The sequence below is a fragment of the Pipistrellus hanaki genome (assembly GCF_964339955.1).
Source record: "Pipistrellus hanaki genome assembly, chromosome: 1".
In the NCBI taxonomy this organism is placed as follows: domain Eukaryota; kingdom Metazoa; phylum Chordata; class Mammalia; order Chiroptera; family Vespertilionidae; genus Pipistrellus; species Pipistrellus hanaki.
The window spans coordinates 42,557,842-42,578,725 of record NC_140503.1 but is presented as its reverse complement, the minus strand read 5'-3'; the positions used below and the strand labels follow the sequence as shown (position 1 = coordinate 42,578,725).

General features: G+C 40.2%; 1 protein-coding gene across 8 annotated transcripts in view; it reads right to left on the bottom strand.

Annotated features, from left to right (window-relative positions):
- The window catches only part of DENND4A (DENN domain containing 4A), a 109,220-nt gene extending 90,520 nt beyond the window's left edge, over window positions 1-18,700 (bottom strand). For 6 of the 8 annotated variants that reach the window (XM_084886472.1, XM_084886476.1, XM_084886475.1 and 3 more), the window contains exon 1: window positions 3,492-3,789. The gene's annotated coding sequence lies outside the window, so the exon portion shown is untranslated. Of the gene's footprint in view, window positions 1-3,491; window positions 3,790-18,382 lie in introns of those variants that run through there. The other 2 variants (XM_084886473.1, XM_084886474.1) reach the window with 2 other exon arrangements.
- Window positions 18,701-20,884: the final 2,184 nt, after the last annotated feature.

Below are 20,884 nucleotides of genomic sequence, written 5' to 3'. Positions count from 1 at the left end.
GAATGACTTCACCTAAGTTATCAGCTGTCTCCATTATTGTATCAATATATTGCATAAGCACCATATTTTGAGGGGGGTTTTTTTGGTTGGTTTTTTTTTTTTTTGCTAATATGAGTCATAAGATAGTTTCTCTGTTGGAGCAGTGGTTATGTGGGACTTTCAGGATTTTCTCTTATGACCTTGGAAAATATTTTAATGTCATTTTATGATTATTAGAGTAATATTATTCAAAAGATAGAACATAGAAAAGTATAAACACTAAAATAAAAATTAGCTATAATCTTATCCAGAGACACCTTTTTGTATTTTATGTATACCTGCCATTTCATTTTGCCATATACTATGTGACATCCTATATAATAATAGGTTGATATGCAAATTGTCCCCTTTACCAGGAATTCAACCAGGAATTTGACCAGGGGGCAGGGCCAGCTGGCCCACCTCCCATGCCCCCTCACCCCAGCTGGCCCAGCCCAATCGGCCCTGATTGGAGCGGACTGGACAGACCACACCCACGCATGATTTCATGCACCAGGCCTCTAGTGTTATAAATAACACAGTGTATATATTTCCTTATATTATGATTTTTCTCTCAACAATTGGATTTCTCATGTCAGTAAATATTTTTAATATATGACTTTTTAAAACTTCATATATTACATGAATTATTAATTTCACTATCCTATCATAATGCATTTTGACTGTTACAAATTTTTCACTACATAGTAGCACACTATAGAAAATAATACTTTCTTATGTAACCCTAACCAGTTTGGTTCAATGGATAGAGCATTGTTCCATAGACTGAAGGGTCCCAGGGTTCAATTCCAATCAAGAGCACATCATACTTGGTTACAGGCTAGATTCCGGCCTGATCCGGGCAGGTGGTGGGAGGCAACCAATTGATGTGGCTCTCCCACATCAACATTTCTCTCTCTTTGTCTCTCCCCGTCCCCTCCACTCTCTCTTAAAAAATAAAAATCAATGGGAAAATATTCTAGGGTAAGGATTAACAATATATATATATATATATATATATATATATATATTCTTATGTATAAAATTCTATATCCCTGTTTTAGGATTCCAAATGGTAACTATGATATACAGTAACAAAGTGTGCGGTGCTTGACTTCTCCCCAATCCACAGATTCTATTGAGCAATAATCTAGGACATTAAAAAAACCAACCAAACAAGAAAGGAAGGCATTTTTGTCAACTTTTCTTGAATCATTCGCTTGTTCCACATCTGATGGGAAAGAAGAAAGTCCCACAAAGTCTTTGACATGAGAGAGGACAAGAACAAGTCAATTTTCCTGCTAGAACCACTTTTGTTTTCTACTTAGAATAATAAACCATCAATTTAAACAGGAGAAGCACAGATTTGTAATATATAAAAAAATCTTTGTGTATCAGTGCTTAAATTCAGGTTCTCACAGTAAGTAGACTACTTAGAAAATATCTGCAAACAAAAAGATAATGTAACTAATATCACATAATGAGAAAATAAATTTTCATTTAAAATTCTGCCATGATTTCTTATTGTTTGAATAAAGTAATAAATGTCATATATTCTAGCTCCTCCTTCGTATAGCCTCCTAATTATTTGAATATTATTCAAGTTGCCATAGATAGGCCAACAGCTCCAGAAGCTTAAGAATCATTAACTATTTAAGCCAGTGGTAAGTCATATGGAAAAGTTTAGAACAAATCAACATCAGCTTTGTGCTTCCCTTGCACAAAGAAAAAATTTATATCGCTTACCAATTTTCAAGAGTGTAAATTTGTGTATGAAATTTCAAAACTCAGCCCAAAATTTACTCATTTATTCCCAGTAATGGACTTGTGTCAAAATCAATTAACTTCCCTAACAAGTACATCCTTATAAAATTTCACAATGAGGTAGATCTATTTTTAATCATTCAGAAAAATAAAATTATGTAACATATAGTATATATAGGGATGATAAATGCTATTCTGAACTCCTACTTGAGAGCTGCAGTTCAAAGGAAATTTGTAAAAATGATGCAGAAGTTGCCTAAAATGTACATCTTTATTGTTCAGATTATTACAGGTAATTCCAATGAAAGTTCTTATAAAAGAAGTCAAATACAATAATTTGTTTCGTTATAAGTTCAAATAGCTCGGAAATTCTGTATACTTAAATTTCAAAAACAGAAATCCCAGAACCATATTTGCTAAACATAAACTGAACAATTTGCCCAACAGTCCTTACTTATTACCTAATCTTACTGGTAGGTCTCCCAGAGACTTTTTACAGTAATCTCAAATATACTTCAATAGATTTGTGTAACCTGGGCCACGCTGTTTACAGGTGTGTCTCCGCCTCCTTCCACCAACAGGCGAGTAAGGCAATCAGAAAATAGTGGCCATAAACACCAAGCCACAGCTTGTAATCTTTATAAAACTGCTTCTTTACATTTGGGGCTACTCTTTTCATTCATGTGTAACACATTTTCAAGAATAACATATTAACGGAGTGATACAATTCGTGAGGACGGGTCTCTAGATGATACAATTCGTGAGGACGGAGTGATACAATTCGTGAGGACGGGTCTCTAGATGGCTGGCACGCGTTTTCTCCCTCAATAAATACATGCCTGTTGACTGATGCCTGTCCTGCCCTTGCAAACAAGAAATAACTGTCCTGCAAAACAAAAACCCTTCTCTGGGGCTCCAGGCGTAACCATGCGTTTGTATTAAAGGCACACTGAGACAAAAACAAAAACCTTCCAGCACATCTGTCATGTAAAAGCACGATCATGAAAAGCTGTCGCTGCGACCCAGTTTTAGGTCACAAGATTTTTTTCATTTTTTCTCCTCCCCACCAGAATGCGAGAAACTTCAAAAGGAATGGTGGCGACCAGGAATCGTTTCAACACCCTCCCTCCATAAAAATAAAAAATAAAAAATAAATAAAAAGAAGAAGAAAAGACTCGGGGTGAGGTGGAAACTAGCGAACTTGGACGCAGAGGCAGCTCCCGCTGGTCGGAGGAGACGAAGCAGACCCGTGGGAAGGAAGCCGGGCCTCGGGGGGTGGGCCCCCCCCCCCCCCCGCCAGGCTCCCGCAGCCGCCGGTGCGAAACACCGAGCAGGTGGGATTCCGGGAAGCCACCTCCGGCTTACGTAACGGGCTTGTCAAAATCCCAGCTCCGGGACCTCCCCTCTCACCGCCCCCGTCCCCACCCCCACCTCCCGACAACAGAGCCCCAGGCCAGCCGCGGAGAGAAACCCCAATGAAAACAGCGGAGCCCTCCACGCCGCCGAGGCAGCACCGCCGCGCCATCCCGGAGCGGACCGAGCCGCGGGGGACGGCGGGCTCGGAGGAGGCCCCCCGGGCGGAGGTCGCGATCCTCCGCGCCGCCTCTGCGAGCCCGGCTGGCCCCGCTCCTGCACCCCCGGCTGTCACCGCTCCGGGCTGTGACAGCTCCACATGCCGCCGCTGCCCGCCCGGCCGCCCCCGCACTCACCTCACCGCTGGCTCCGGAGCGAGCAGCGAGCGGGGCGAGCTGGGCAACGCGGTGCCTGGTCCCCCTCACGAGCGGCCGCGGGACACGAGGGGTTGAATGCCGCGGTGCTCTGAGCCCGCTTAGCTCATCCCCAGCCCAGCGCTCCGCCCTGCGCAGCACCCCCGCCCGCCCAGGCCTGCCTCTGTCTCAGTCAGGCGGGACTCCCCCTCCCCTTGCGGCCGCCGCTGCCTCCGCCTCTTTCTCTGACTCCTGCCGCCGCCGCAAACTCCGCCGCTGCGACCAGCGCCATCTTGGCAATGACGGAAGGGGTGGGAGGATGTCACCGCGGCCCGCGAGAGCCAATCACGGGCCAGGTCCGGCCACAGGGGGCGGGGCCAGAGCGCCTGAGACTGATTGCGTGAGAAAGTGGGCGGGGCCCGGCCGGTGACGCGCCGTGTTGTTTGGGGGGGGGGGAAGATGCGCCGTGTGGTTCCCCTTCTGGTCTGGAGATCCCCAGCCTGAGGCGTGCGTGGGCGAGACACACCTTCCCTTCTCTTTTCGCCCTCGGCAGGGCCAGGGATCGGTCTGGGAGACTCTGACCTGTTAGCTCCCTTCTCCGCTGCAGCCCTGGGAGTGCTGACAGCGCTGAGCCAGAGCCCCGTACATCAGTCCGAGCGACCGCTCCTCCACCGAGGATGCCTCGATTCCCTAGGAAACCCGCTCAGGGGTTAGCAACCGCCTTGTTAGTTAGGTTTCGGTCCCAAGGTACTGAAGGTCAGATAAAATGGGAGCTTCAGTGGGGTTCTCTGAAAAGTGTGTAGATAAAACACCCATTGTTGGCAGAAGGGGTGTAGATTACCTTGAATTAATGGGATAGGGCCTACTTAAACCTGGCTATGGCTCCACCGTAAGTAGCTTTTGGCAAGTTGCCTCTGAAAAATGAGCATCATAAAGGTTGGTTACCGCTATGGGGTTGCTCCGAGGGTTACATTCTTTAACACACGTGAAACGCTTTGGCGTAGTGCCTGAAAGTACTCAATAAATGTTAGATATTATTCCACGGACAACTGAAGGAAGAAAGGGGACTCTAAATGTCCCTCTGGTTTCAAGTGAGTTTTCCTAAATTGCACAGAATAGGCATTGATCTCTTTTACTAACCAAATTTATAGCTCTATTTCCTATCTCCATAACTTCCATTGTAGTATTCATTCTGTCAACAAATATTCATTGAAACAAACGCTTTGAGGTGGCTAGGGAAACAGACATGGTCTGCCTTCATGGAACTGACAGTGGGAAGAAAGAGGGGCAACAAAACGTCATCACATTTGGAGGGTAAACATGTTATAAACAGAATTCTGACAATCAACAGGATAGTTTAAAACAAAAATGGTGAGGAAAGGACCATCTGAGGGATGAGAAGGAGCCAGTAATATGAGAAATGAAGAGTGAATAGTTAAGGCAGTGGGAATGGCTGTGCAAAGGACCTGTGATAACGAGGAGCTTGGCTGTTGGAACTGAGTGGAGACCATGGTGCTGGGGATGCATAGTGCAAAGAGGAACCTGGCATCACACTGGAGAGATGAGAGAGGCTCATTCCCCTAGGGCCTAAGAAGACATAGGAGAAACAAGATTGGGTTTTATTGTAATTGCAACTAAAAGCTATTGAAGGGTGGCCAGCTGGTGTGGTTCAGTGGTTGAGCGCTGACCTATGAACCAGGAGGTCACAGTTCCGGGGATCAATCCCCAGTGTGTGGCGTGCAGGAGGCAGCCAGTGAATCATTCTCTCTCATCGTTGATGTCTCTCTCTCTCTCTCTCTCTCTCTCTCTCTCTCTCTCTCTCTCTCTCTCTTCCTCTCTGAAATCAATAAAAGATATATTTCAAAAAAAATAAAAACTATTGAAGAGTAGGGAACAACTCTGTTAGAGCAAGGGAGTTGGGAACAGTGTTGCTTTAGATCTGCAAACAATAGCCTCTTCAATACTAACTTGGTCAAATTATATGCTCTGATCTTCAATTACCTTATTGTTGAAAAGAAATGTGTGAGACTGTGTGTACAGAAAAATACTACTGTCACTGAAAATTGTTAAAGTTGTTTCTAAGTGTTTTGTATGTTATGTTAATGTTGGGTATGTTGCCTAATCAATACTATTTGAAAAGTACATTTTTTTAATTACAAATAATAATCCAAACCAGTCAGTCTTACTAAATTTTGCACAATGTGCTACAAGGGAAAAGATTATGAACTGTTATAAATGTGTAGTTTCTTGTACTTTCAACTGTATTTTTAAGTGCTTAGCTCTGCATTTTTCTAATAAAATTTGCTATCAAGACATGAATTTTTAAAATGTCATTATTGTAAAATATACATAACAAAATATAATATTTTTATTGTACAGTTAAGTAACATTAAGAACATTCACATTGTTGTGACACCACTGTCCATTTCTAGAACTTCTTTCATTATCCCAAACGGAAACTCTATTCAGTAACCAATAACTCCTATTCTTCTTTCTAAAACATGTATTTTTAAAGGTATGTGGTGAGGCCCCCCCTTCCCATTTCAAAATGGCAAATGGCCTTGGTGATTAACAGGATTCTTTGCTCCCATTGAAAGGTTCAATGGACCATACCATATAAGTTTGAAACCACCACCAAGAAATAGGTTGTTAGCTTGGATGGCTAACACATCACACTAATGAGAAATACTAATATAGAATCAACGAATTGTTAGCACTTAAAAACTTTTCCATGACAATGAAATGTGCTCTAAGGTCTTGTAAATGTATGGTCCAAAATGACCCAGACAACTTGTTCCTCCATTCATATATATACACCTACTCCAAATTAATATTTTAAATGCTATTAATTTTCATTAAAAAATAAGTAATTTCATCTCTGGCTAAATTTAATTTTAAAAATCACTTGTGAATAATAAAATAGAAAAAAGAAAGGATCTTTTTTGCCACATTTCAAATAACTAAGCATTCTATAAAGTTATGAATTTCAAAAGATCAAGATTTTGACCTGAAAACAGGTCAAAATTTTGAGTTGATAACTTTTTAAAAATATATTTTATTGATTTTTTACAGAGAGGAAGAGAGAGGGATAGAGAGTTAGAAACATCGATGAGAGAGAATCATCAATCAGCTGCCTCTTGCACACCTCCTACTGGGGATGTGCCCACAACCATGGTACATTCCCTTGACCGGAATCGAACCCAGGACCCTTCAGTCCGCAGGCCGACCCTCTATCCACTGAGCCAAACGGGTTTCGGCTGAGTTGATAACTTTTTAAAATTGATTTCTTATTGTTGACACTAATACAGATTAGTATTAGTGTCAACAATAAGAAATCAATTTTTGTTTTTAATATGTCCTAGATGCGCATTTTAACTCCACTAAACAAACTAAATTTATTTTTGTTGTTGTCCAGGGATTTTTTAATTTTAAAAAATGTTTATTGATTGAGGATTTTAGGAGAGAGAGGAAGTTGGTGGGGGGTGTGGAAGGAGAGATTTTGTTGCTCCACTTATTTATGTATTCATTGATTGATTCTTGTATGTGCCCTGACAGGGATCCAACCTGAAACCTTGACACATTGGGACGATGCTCCAACCAACTGAGCTACCCAGCCAGGGCTCAAACTAAATTTCTTTTCCAGACTAGACCCTTCCTCCTCTTGCCCATGTCATCCACAATTTTAAACCCAACCTGAGGACATGGCTGTAACCAGTCAGATTGCAAAAGAGAGGTCATAGCATAAAAGGACACAAAAGAACTTTTGAGGATGATGGATATGTCCACTATCAAGATTGTAGTGATAGTTTCATTTGACCTGTGTCAAACTTATCAAGTTGCATACTTTAAACATATGTAGTCATCTGTATGTCAATTATCCTATATTCCTATATAGTAAACAGCTAATATGCAAGTGGTTGTCATGCTGTAACAGCTCAGACACTCAACACTGGGGAAAGAAGAATGGGAACCAGCCAGGCACAAATGAGCTTGCAAGAAAGCAATGGGGACCAGCCAGGCACAAATAAGCTCGTGAGAGAGGAATAGGGACCAGCCAGGCACAAGTGAGCTTGCAAGAGAGGAGTAGGGACCAGCCAGGCTGCGGCCAGCCGGTGCCAGGGACATGCAGCCCACACCACAGTCCTGGGTCCCTTCAGCTGTGACCTGGGCAAAGCCACCTGCCCATAGTCCCCTGCAGCTGTGGCCAGCCTGGGCGAGGCCAGCCCGAGTCCTGGGTGCCTGTGGTTAGCCAGAGGAAAGAAAGCCCAGGTCCTGGGTGCCTGTGACCGACCAGAGGAGGGAATCCTGGGTCCCAGGTGCGGGGGGGGGGGGGGGGGGGGGGGGGGGGCGAGGCAGAGGTGGTTGGGGTGATCAGGCCAGCAAGGGAGCAGTTAGGGGAGGTCAGGCCACTAGGGGAGCAGTTAGGGGTGATCAGGCAGAAGGCAGAGGTGTTTAGGAGTGATCAGGCAGGCAGGCAGAGGGGTTATGGGCAATCAGGCAGGCAGGCAGGTTAGGAGCCAGTGGTCCCGGGTTTTGGGAGGCAGTTGGACATCTCCTGAAGGGTCCCAGATTGGAGAGGGTGCGGGTTGGGCAATCCCCATGAATGAATTTCGTACACAAGGCCTTTAGTATCTTTATAAAGCTGTAGAAATTGTAAAAGTCCAATCAAGAACCTCCCATCCTTTCACCATTAGATGCAGACTTAGCTTTTTAGTGGTTTTAATTGTTGGATACCTAACAGGTCAATTCCTCTTTGAGGAGTAGCTTGTTGTATCAAAACATTTCACTAGCAACAAAAGACACTCTTATTTGTTTGTTTGTTAATTCTCATCTGAGGATATTTTTTCCATTGATATTTTTTCTTTTTTAGGGAGAGAGAGAGAGAGTTAGAGAGAGAGAGGAAAGGGAAGAGAGAGGGGAAAAAATACATACACATTGATGTGAAAAAGACACATTGATTGGCTGCCTTCTGCACTCACCCTGACTGGGTCAGGGATTGAACCTGCAACCCATGTACATGCCCTTGACCGGAATAAAACCTGGGACCTTTTGGTACCTGGGATGATGTTCTAACCGCTGAGAACTTTGTCCAGGGCAAAATCACTCTCTTTTTTTTAACTGGCCAAAAGATTCACGCATTTTCATCTACATTACAGCACACCAATGAAAATATTACAAACATAGTTGTAAGCACAGTTTACAGAACAGTATTCTAAAAAGTTTCAAAAGTTGAAAAGGTTTTAATTGTATTTTTTCCTCAATCAGAGAGAACACTTTCTGAAAGAACATATTAAAAAGCAGTAGAAAACATGAAGCAGTACTTGACCTCATGCTCAGAAAGTGCCTTTAAGAATCTCAAAGCTCCTTAACAGTCATTTCACGAATCCTCTAAACATCCCATGAATATGTCACTATAGTCACAGTTAAACAAACTTGAAACTCAAGTGAGATTTGGGCAACGGAGACTAACAATGCAGATACAGGCCAGATAGAAAAAATGCCTTAGAAATTTGGGCCCCATGCCATTTCTAAAATTATGTCATTTTTTTTGCACCTGGAATTCTATATGGCTATTTCCTAGAAGTTATTTTTAAACACTGTGGTTTGAACAATGCAGGAAGAAATTGTTCTATGAAATTGTGCACTATGAAACCGGTAACAGCATTGGACGCTGTTGGACAGCCTAATCCTCTCCACCTGTTAAATCTATTCACCTTAATTGCTATGCCAGAAATTTCCCACATCCTATATAATAAAAGTGTAGTATGCAAATTGTGTCCTTGACTGGGAGTTGTTTGGAAGTTTGACCAGGGGGTGGGGCTGGCAGGGGGAAGGGAAGGAGGCCATTAGGGATCCTACCTGTGCACAAATTTCAAGTACTGGGCCTCTATTCTTTAAATAAAAACCTGGAGCCTTCCAAAAAGCGGTTCTTGATATCTATGCCATGGGCTTCCTGAAGGTTGAGAAAGCTTCCCACCAGGCACTTACGGTCCTGCAGAAACACTTTGGATGTGTCCCAAAGCAGAACACACATTGCCAAATTCTATTCATTGTGAAAGTGTTAGAATGGCATTCCAGTGTAGTCCATCCACAAACTGAAATTTATTAGCAATGCTGTCAAATGATCAATTAATTTCTTAACACAAATCTGATGAAATACTTTTGAAAGACAAATTATCTGAACAATTTGCAAAAACAATAGTGAGAAACGTCATGTTACAACTAATAAACTCTAAACCTGATACTTGAGAGGAGTGTCCAGGGACCAGAGAGCTGCCACAGTGTGATCCACTGCTGTCTCTTCCCTCTTGGCGGCCAATGAGCAATCAGAGAGTTGACTGAGCACTTTTTCACAAATTTAAAAATTATCACCTCTCAACGTCCTCCTCAAGTGAATGCTTTTACCTCTCTCAACAATTCCTTCTAAATTCAATTTTTAGTTTTTAAATGTCCTGCAAAAGAAACTTATTTTTATATAGTGTGTCTTTTTTAAATGCCGTTGTCCATTGTCAAGTATGTACCCTGTCCTATTATTTTTAAATGATAATGCATTTTTATAACTCTTAACAAATTCATTTCAGTCAGTATTTATACACAAAGCACTATGCTGGGCACAGAAGGAAAACAAAGGTAAGCAACTGGCATGTAAATCTAAAAAAATAAAATAAAATAAAGAACTAATAGAAGTATAGATGGATGAACTTGTTGCTGGGGAGCCTTAGGGAGCCTTAGGGAGTTGAGCGATTAATTCTGGTTGTGGGATTGAAGGTGACAAATAGATGAATTTCAAACCAGTCCTGAGAGAGCCTAGACTTTCTATGAAAGGTTAAAGCATCATTATTTGGGGTGTGAGGTGATGCAAGGCAGCAACAGCCTTTTTTTCTCTCTCTGAATCTTTATAACAGATGTTTTAGCATTGTTCTCAACAAGTGAAAGAGATACTTATAAACTGCTTCAGCACTTCGACTGTCTTTGTAATGGCCAAAGGTTCAAATAATTTGGAAGGATGGATCTCTGTGCTGACTTGCAGGAAATATGAGTCAGCTTTTCTCATGTGCTCAGCACAGTGCTGTTATTACAGCAGGGATATTTGGAAAACATTAAGCTGAACAAATCAGACACCGCAATTCTTTTCTTTTTATTGATTGGCCCAGACATGCATCCTGCAAGGGTAGACAACAGGAACACTCTTTTTATTGTCAGGGTTTAAGGAACCCTGCTGGCAAGGGGAAACACCTGCAATTGAAAAACAAAAAACAAAACACAAAAAACTCCCACAACTTCTGTTTTCTATATAATCCTTCAGGCTACGGACAGACACATCTTTAGTCCATACCTCTCTTTTATGCTTCAGGATTGTGTTTCAACTGTCTCCAGACATCTTAGTACCAAGTATTTCTGCAACTCAACCTTTTTTAAGGTAAACGCATTATGTTTACCCCAAACCTGTTTCTCCTATATTCTCTAATTTCTTTACCCACAATGCACCAATCACAAAAGTCAAAACCTGTGAGTAATCAATTCCCCTTTGTCCCTCATTCTTTAACACTTAGCCATCAAACCAATTGATACCACCTGCTTAACATCAATTGTGTCCTTCCTTACCTTCCTATCTCCATTTCCACCAAGCTAGTTCAAACACACATTTTATTTAACCCGAAATGTTGCTGCATTCAACTAATTGGATTCCCCATCTCCTGTCTTTCTTACATTTATCTTTCCCTTTGTTGCCAGGTTGATCTTTCTAAAGAAGAAATATGATCAGTTTTTCTAGATATAGTTTGAGGCTGCTAGCCTTCTTCTCTCTTTTCATTCTATTCTCAGTAGAAAAGTTCATTAGTGTCCGCTCTTGATATTACCTAAGAAGAGCAGGGCATCAGGGGCTATGCTTCATTCTCCCCTGCCCCTTTCCAATATGCTGGAGACAGCCTCTCATTCCGAACACATTCAGACTCAAGATGCCAGCCTCTTAATTGAGAGAAAGATTTAAGCAACCCATAAGCACAGTGTTTCCCTTTCCCACACAGATGTGTACAAAGAGATGGATTGGTTAGTTATATTGAGCTAGTTATATTAAGGGCAAAGTTAATCCAGAAGGGGAAAACTCCAACAATTTGCTTACTTGGGATTTGGAGGATAATAGACTGTTAGTAATAAAGATCTAAATTAAAAACAAAACAGAAAAAGATCTTCAAAGCCACTCACTCCTAATGGCTCTCTAGTGTCAGCATCACTTTACTATCTCTTAGAAACAGATATCCTTCCTCTACTTTCTCTGCTTATAGCCCTCCCTGCATGTTTTCATATTTTGTTGTACTTATTTTAACAGCATTTTTAAAATTTAATAAACATCTCCCTATTGATTTAATAGAAGTTAGGTTTCGTAATAATCACTATGGAGTTTAAAATTCTGCTAAAAGGTAAGCAGAAGGAAGTTGATATGAGGCTTTTATGTGAATGTATTGGAACTGAAATGGAAGAAAGGCTTTTAGAGATGGCACCATAGGCAGTGCTGGCAAACTCCTGCCTTCCTGTGCAGGGCTGTCTGGAAGGCAGTGGAGGGTACAGTGAAGAGAGAAGAGCCATGGAATCTTTGATGTTGGTCTGAAGAGGGTATATAACAATACAACTCATTTAAACCAACTCTATGATAAAAGAAAATTGTGAAGTTATGAAAAGAGACAAGAAACATTCTTCCATCACATTCTTCTGATGATCACATAGTGTATGGCTCCGTTTGCTACAAGGAAGGTCTGGAGCAAGAATTGAAATACTCAAGGTAATAAAAATGGTGGTTGATTGCAAAGGAAAATCTCAACCTTGGAGGGAAATTGGATAAGGGTAGGGGCAAGTGAATGGGGTTATAGAGCTATTGAGGTGGGGCATGGGGCAGGCAATTAGGAATGGATTTAAAATGTATCATCTGACCTATGTCATGATGGCTTTATGGGAATGACAATTTCATAAACTGAGTTTATGTTTCTCTGACCCAGAACAAAGGATTTTTGAGTAGAAAGGAAATTTAGTGATCATCTAGTGATCATTTTATTTTCCACAGGTGACCATTTGCCTACTTGTGATTTTTCCAAGGTCATATACATCCAAAAGTCGAGGAGAGTTAGGACTGGAATCCAGATCTCTAGATTCCCAGTTCTTTGATTACTTGACTACATAAATACCTATGAGTTCCAACAACTCAGAATTCCGAAGTTCCCATGAAGTAAACTCAATACACAAGGAAATCCTTATTTTGGAGATGAAGAAACAGGGGATCATAAAGGTGGAGTGAAATACAGTCAATAATCTTATATAATAAAAGCCTAATATATAAATTGTCCCCTCAGGCGGTTGGTCATTTGACTGGGAATTCAGCTGGGAAACCGGGGAGCTCGACTGCTCGCTATGAAGTGTGCTGACCATGGTGGGCATCAACAAAGTGCTGCAACCTCTTGCCAGCTACCTGGGGGTGGGGGTGACAGGGACCGAGGTGCAGTGAGAATGCGGGGTGTCCGTCAAGCTTGCTCTCACTCCCCCTGCTACCCTCCCCTGGGACTCCAGGGCTCACGCGCTGGGGAAGCCCCCATGCTCAGGTGCTGGGTGGCCTTGAGGAGCCCGCCCCTCACCTGCGTGGCCTCCTTTGGGTGAGCCAGGCCACAGCTGCAGTGACCACAGGGGCTGGTCGGGCTCCCCGTAGGTTCGCACAGAAGCCAGTCTGCAAGGCCAGTTAGGAGCGAGCTGTTGCCTGCCCGGCTTCCATATGGTGCTGCTGGGGGGCCCAGAGGCTCATGCTGTGCCCCAGCCCACGGTGTCCGGTTGCACTCACTGCATCTCTGTGTGGGGATTCGAGCGCTATGACTCAGGCAGAGGGGAGTGCGTGAGGGCCCAGGGGCCCTAGTGCTGCCCAGAGCCTAAAGATCAGCTGTGACCTGCCCTTCTATGCCAGATGCTTGCGCTTTGATCTCCGGCCAGGCCTAGGGATTGCATCCATGCACGAATTTCATGCACTGGGCCTCTAGTGTTATAATAATTATGTGTGGTGCCAGGTGGATACTGAAAATATCAGGGGGAACATTTTGTAAAATATATGACTGTCTAACCACTATGCTATAAACCTGAAACTAACCATCAAACCATATGCTAAGTGTCCATCTGGGTATGATGTCACATAGCAATGCCTGGCTTCCTCTCCCTAGTAACTAGCCTCCTGGAGTTTCTTCAGCCCAGCAACACAACTTGCTGTATAGCCAAGTAGAACCATTTTACACTGTAACCAAATGTCTATGAAGCATTTTCCCATGCCTCATCTCATTTGATTCTCACAGAAGTCCTGGTGTAGGTAGATAAGAGACTTGGTGGTATCCTATTTTATTTTCATTAGTTGGAAAACAGAGATTTAGAAAGCTTAGAAACTTGACTCAACTGAAAAGAAATAAGTAATAGTGGACCTTGAAAATGACTTCAGGTTTTCTCACTGTGCAGAATATAGTCAAACACTGCTGCAGTGAAATATTTTACCCTTTGTTCTCTCTGCATGATCTACAATAATAATCTGCTTCATGTTGATATTTACTGCTGTGTTGCTGACAATTACCTAAAAGAGAAGTTGGGGTGCTTCACTGGGCTGGAAAAAGTTCAGCTAAATTGGAAAGCAGGTCTAATTAAGTAAGTTTATTCTATATTTATAAAAGGTTATTTTGACTCGCACATGCATGATACATATAAAGGTCTCACTGGCACCAATCGCACACATGTGTTTCCATCTGTCATTGTTGATCATGAATTTGATTGACACTTCTATTATAGAGAAAGGGCAAATAGCTATATTAAAATATTTATTTTCAATGTGCACAAATTCATGCACTGAGCCACTAGTACAAAATAATACTGAGTGTAAATTGTAATTGAAAAAACGATTTTTTAAATTTTATTTTATTGATTTTTTACAGAGAGGAAGGGAGAGAGATAGAGAGTTAGAAATACCGATGAGAGAGAGTCATCGATCAGCTGCCTCTTGCACACCCTTTACTGGGGATATGCCCGCAACCAAGATACATGCCCTTGACCAGAATCGAACCCGGGACCCTTCAGTCCCCAAGCCGACGCTCTATCCATTGAGCCAAACCGGTTTCGGCGAAAAAACGATTTTTTAATTTTAAAAAAAAGCTGGAATAAATTTACCAAATCACATGGGTGGACTAGACCAGAATCCAGGCCTCTGGGCCAATTCTTGGACCAATGGGCGTCTACCAAGCATACTACCTCAAAGATTCAAAACAATGTCATGGGCCTACACACATTCCCTCATTCAAACTACAGGTACTTTACTTTGTACTGTTATATGTTATGCATTGTGCTAGGTGCTATAGCAAAGATTACAAAACTGAAAGATTTATTTTGCCAGACTAGATTTCTACTTTGCAAGACTAAAAATTGAACGTTACCTAATTATCAGGGAAATGCACATGCCTTTTGGTGGTTGATAAGTTAGCAGGAAGTAAGTCTCGGTGCACTACAATATTCAGAATGTTTCACTTTCACCAAAGGTTGGGTTTCAGATTCTATGCTGTATTACCCAGTAATACATCTATCAGATGGGCGAACATTAAAAAGTCTGACATTACCAACGGTTATTGAGGATGTAGATAACTGGAATTCTCATGCTCTGCTGGTGGGAATATCAAATGGCCCAACCCTTTCAGAAAGCAGTTTGGCAGTATTTAGTAAAATTAAAAATGCATATATCTTATGATACAGCAATTCTATTTATGGCTATATACTAAAGTAGTGGGGTTTTTTTGGTGTTTTTTTTTTTTTTTAAACTGTGATTTATGATCCATTAGTGGATTGTGAAATCAATTTAAAAGTTATAACAAACATTTTTAACAAATGAAATAGAACAGAAAATATCAGAGTAAGGATTGTGTGCCACTTAGATTCTCCCTCTCTGGGACTGAAGTTTTAATTCACCCAGAGGGTAGGTGGGTTGACTGCCAATAGCTTTTAGCTGGTTCCCTCTCCAGGAAGAGAGCTACTTGCCCAAGGTCACCCTCTCTTCCTGGGCTGGCTGTATTCAGTAACCGATCAATGCAACTGTATAAGGGCCTGATCCCTTTGCCCCAATTTGAAATTACTCTGGGTCACCAGAGCCGATGCAGGATCACCGGAGGTCTTTGTAGTCATTTCAGTAGATCCCAAAACTCCCCTGCCCATCTCTGTTTCCTTCACTCCCCCACAGGTGCTGATCCTGGTACACACCCCAACAAACATCCCCCACATAAATTTGTCTCAGATCTGCTTCCTGGGCAATTTGGCCTGTGATGATATATGCATATATGCATGTACAGGATCTGAAAGTAAAATTATTTATCATCATCTATATTGGCCATAAAATCTGGAAAACCCCTGTACCTAGAGAAACTCTTGCACATATGCACAAGTGGGGATTTCTCATACTTAATTACTGCAAAACTTTTAAAAGAGAATATCAACAGAATGTGATGGACTCCTGAAAGATTCCTGTATTGTTCTTATTACATAGAACTTAGTGATAATAAAAATAGGGGAAGAAGAAAAAGAACTTACAGGAAATCAAGCAGTTACAACTGGAATGTCTGTATTTCATGAGCCATTAAATTTTGACCAAATTTCTTGTATAAGAGGAAGTGACCTTGTTAACTGTGCTTTCACTACTTCCTGATGGTAAGATAAAGTTAAAAATGCCTTGTTTTTGTGTGTAGATTTTCTGCAATAATAATTCATTGAATAAAAAGTAATTTTAAAACATTTTAAACATATAGAAAAGTGAGAAAAGAAACCCATATACCCATACAGAGTGGCGCAAAAGTAGGTTAACAGTTGTGGGTACGTGAAACACAGTTTATTCTTCTAAGTATTGTATTATTTTTCATATGAACAACTGTAAAACTAGTTTTTGTCCCACATTGTATGAGGCACTTAGAGTTCAAAAGAAACTAGCCAACTTACATTAAAAGGAGGAATTCAATAGAGGTTAGTGTTATTCTCCAAAAACGTATGTAGGGGTTAGACCTAAGGAAGAAACTAAAAAAAAAAAAAGCAAGCAAAATAAAAGTGTGGCCAGTAATGAAACTATAAATTAGGGTAAGAAGTGGTTGCGGCTTTGGGAGAGTCTGCTGGATTGTTGACTTGACCCTCTATTTTACTTACTTAGGTTGGGTTTTATCTTTCTACAGAACATGTGCCAAGAGATCTACAAAATTTAATGCAGAATCTTTATTAATATTTCAACTAATGCATATATTTAAGGAAAAGCAAACTTTTAGAATCTTAGTAAATCCCATGTATAAAAGCAACCAATATGAAACAAATCTTCATACCTAGAGATGAGAACATGGCAAGTCTATTTATAAGGAAATACAATAATGTAAAATAACTCCAAATGATGATATGTAGGAATTTCCAAAACCACAGGGGAGTTTTCCAAAGAAAATTTGGAGGTTAGAGTCTATTCGAAATAGCTGCAGATGAAAATTTGAGGAAGTATCACTATAGCCACCTCGATCCTTAGACTAAGAAATTCAAAGATTGTGAATAACTGGACCAGAAGCTGATTTGGAATTTTTCATCTAGATCAGCAATTTTCAACTGGTGTGCCAGAGCAGACTTACTGGTGTGATGCAACATTTTTTAAAACATGCAACACCTGACTATTTAGTCAGGGACACTGACCTCTTTTCCCTTAGACTATCAAATAAAAAAATGACAACAACAAAAGCAACAATAGTCATCCAGTGTGAATGAAGAAAAATTAAACTTTTTTTTTTGTCAGATTGGCAAAAAGTGTTTTTTTTGGTGTGCTGCAGAATTTTAGTAATTAGTTTATGTGTGCCATGAGGTTTTTAAAAAAAGGTGAACATTGCTGATTTAGACTGAACACATCTACACTAACAAGAGTGAAATATCTTCTCATATAATTTGCTCTTGTCATTGCTTTGCATTGTAAGAAGACTTATGACTTGAATGAGTATACTGTCTATGAACAAGGTTTCATAGACAGTGTACTTAACAAGATGTTAAGCACCTGCAGAGTGAGATCTGTCACTTTCTGGAACTGGAACAGCAGGTAACATACGTTTTGTTTGTGAAAAGATGGGGCCTTTGGACCCTGATAATTAGCCTATAGTTCCAGGGAAATTTCAGATCCAGGGTCTAAGAAACCTCACTCAATATTTTTCTTTTTGGTCTAGTTAAATTCCTTAGGATGAAAAGTTATGATGGTATTTTTTTTCAAGAACTGCGTAGATGCCTCTGAGAAACTTTTGTAAGGTCCTTTAAAAAATATCCATAACTTTACAGGAACCAAGAAAGAGAATTTTTGTATAGAATAAGACTAGAGTAGAAGTCCCAGACATGAAGATATTAGCAAGTCCTAGCCCAGATTTGGGAATACTAGGGGGGAAACCCTGACCTTTAATTTTCAATTAACTACCTTCCTTCCCCTCCAAGTACAACGCCAACCACATCTTAATCATTTCCTCTTTTTGAGTATTTTATGGTCATGGCTATAATTGTTTGAAGGACTTCTTAGCTCTTTCATCACATCGCCTATCATTTGTTTTGTGAATATATGTTGTCCCAGTTCTTAATTACATAGCTTATAACAACATGCGTATTTGGATAGAATGATTGTTAATTATTATCATCATCAAAAACATTCATCTGTCTATATATATCCACACAAGCAATCATTTACAAAAGAAATTCCACAGGCATAAGCCCTTGCTCCCATCAGCCAAAAATAACCTTAACACAAGATAATTACTTTAGATGATATATTTTTTGTTCCCCCATTTTTATCCCTCAACCCCATCTCAAATTCTGAAACCTCAAGAGAGGAATTGCATAGGATTACATACCTTTTCGGTACTTGATAAGTGATGATCAATTGTTATTGCATTGGTCTTCATAATTTTCATAAAGGTGACAACCATTTATTTAGATGGTTAATTGTCCTTAATCCAGTTTTGTCCTAAACTTTAGAGTCTCTGCAGTATTGCCTTAAATATTAGCAAAAACAGGGCTCATTCAGGGTAGAAGCTCAGAGAACTTAGAATTTTTTTGTTTTAAAAATCAGTTACCTATTATAATGCCTTCAGGTGAACAAGTGAAAAGTTATGTAGAGTACTCTTTTCTTTTTCTTTTTCTTTTTTCTTTTTTTTCCCTGTCCTCTCCGGTTTACAACAGACAGAGCTATGTCAAAACCACACAGCAAAGTTTTGCAACAGAATGGCCTTGAAATAGAATACTGCCCAGTTGAAAACTTGGGCAATCAAAATGGAATAAGTGAAACCCTGTCTGCTGGACTTTACATGTTGCTTTTTAATAAGGAAAATTATCACCTTTTTAGGAGAATAAGTGACCCTGTACCCTGTCTATATCAAAGCATTCTTAATTGCTATAAAAATCAGTATAGAACTATGACTAAGACATAACCCTAATATCTACAAGTGCTGCTTTAATCACTAAAATGCTGAAAATAAATGCTACTACTTGGTAGCTACTATAATGTTTCTCATTTCTCTTAAAAATGATAAAATCACTGAGGGCATAACTTTTTAAGAATTTACTATAAATGTCTATATACTTGAGCTGCAACCGCAAATGAATTAAACAGCTGTACTAATTCTCTAAAACCAAAGCCTGTTTCTCAAAAATGTATTAATCTTTTTTTTTTTTTTGCAAGAGGCCTCATTACTCTGGCCACAGATGACTTGCTTGGGTTTCAAAGTTTTCTTTTTTTTCAATTTTATTTCTGATAAGAAATTGAAGTGACAAATAGCAACATGTGGGCCACTCTGATAGACTGAAATTCTCCTTAGCCTGCACATGGCTTGTGATAAAAGTGCAATATGTTGTCATTAGAACTGCTAATCTGACCATCTCAAAACATTTAGTAAACATGTGTGTCTACTCAAAGCCAGCCTACCAAGAGTAACTTTTTCACATCTTTCTCCATTCCTACACACGTAAGATCATTTTAAATATATATATATTTTATTGATTTTTTACAGAGAGGAGGAGAGAGGGATAGAGAGCCAGAAATGTCGATGAGAGAGAAACATCAACCAGCTGCCTCTTACACATCCCCTACCGGGGATATGCCGGCAACCAAGGTACATGCCCTTGACCGGAATCGAACCCGGGACCCTTCAGTCCACAGACCGACGCTCTACCACTGAGCCAAACCGGTTTCGGCCATAAGATCATTTTTAATGTGGAAGCTTGAAGAAAGGTTTAACAAAATTTTTTTTCAGTTGTTGTGGGTAAATTGTCAGTCAGGGTTCTTATAAATGTCACAAGCCGGTGGTCAATAGTTCAGTAATATAGTTTCCTAACCACAAAGAGCTATGTTTAGCCCGTCAGTAGTCTCATGATCTATTTAGTAGCTTTATTGTGTTACTTGGAGCATTATTTTATGAAAATTAGGTGACACACAAGCCTAAGAAAAGCATGATTCTAGGACAATATAAGATGCCAATTTCATTTGGTCTTTTTATTTATTTTTTTATAGAAGTTTCTTGGTTTCTTGGCTAATTCAGCTAACTTATTTAGGTGGCCTTGGGATTGGTTGAATTATTCTATACATTAAGATTTTTTTTAAGTAGTTTATTGAAAACTCATCATTGAATAAGCTGTTCTTAACATTTAAATCCTTCCTCATACAGCACTTGGACCTGTGAAGAGTTACATGAAATTGTCTTCTCTTAATCTGTTTTGTTTCATAGTTAATAAGTGAAAAGTCATTGTAACAGAATGAAAAAGATGGCCTAATTTTGACCTGAACATGTAAAATATCTTGCATTTGTGGCTGTGTATACATAGATGGTACAACAAAAAGTGGATTTCGGTGTGCACTCAATTCTAGTAACTTTGAGAAATGGAGAAAACTAGTCTGGACTTTGTGGACAAAATTATTTGGTTTGGGTAAGACCATTGCTCAAAAAATGTGGCAATGTGTTCCATGTTGCTGATGATTCTATTCCTGTCAGAAAAAAGAAAGTAAGGGAAGCAGCTAGGACAGTCTTCAGCAATAGTAGGCAAGCTTATCCCTCTTGCATACATAACAAAGCAAATGTAATCATTCAATTTGCAGGAAAGAATAATCTGTCACACACTATGATTTCCACATTATTTTTCATGGATTGAGAAGAAATTTTTATTTGCAATTTTATTTTAATTTTAAAGTCCATTAATACAAAGAAGCTGGAATTCAACTCTTGCAGAAGTTAACTATGATTCTTTAGCTAAACGTTTCGTGGCTTAGCCCTAGATTTATGGTTCAGATTTATTCTCAGGCTGCTGGCTTGGTTCAGAAAACCAAGTACCCTGTACAACACTGAATTAGAAGTCTAAAAAAA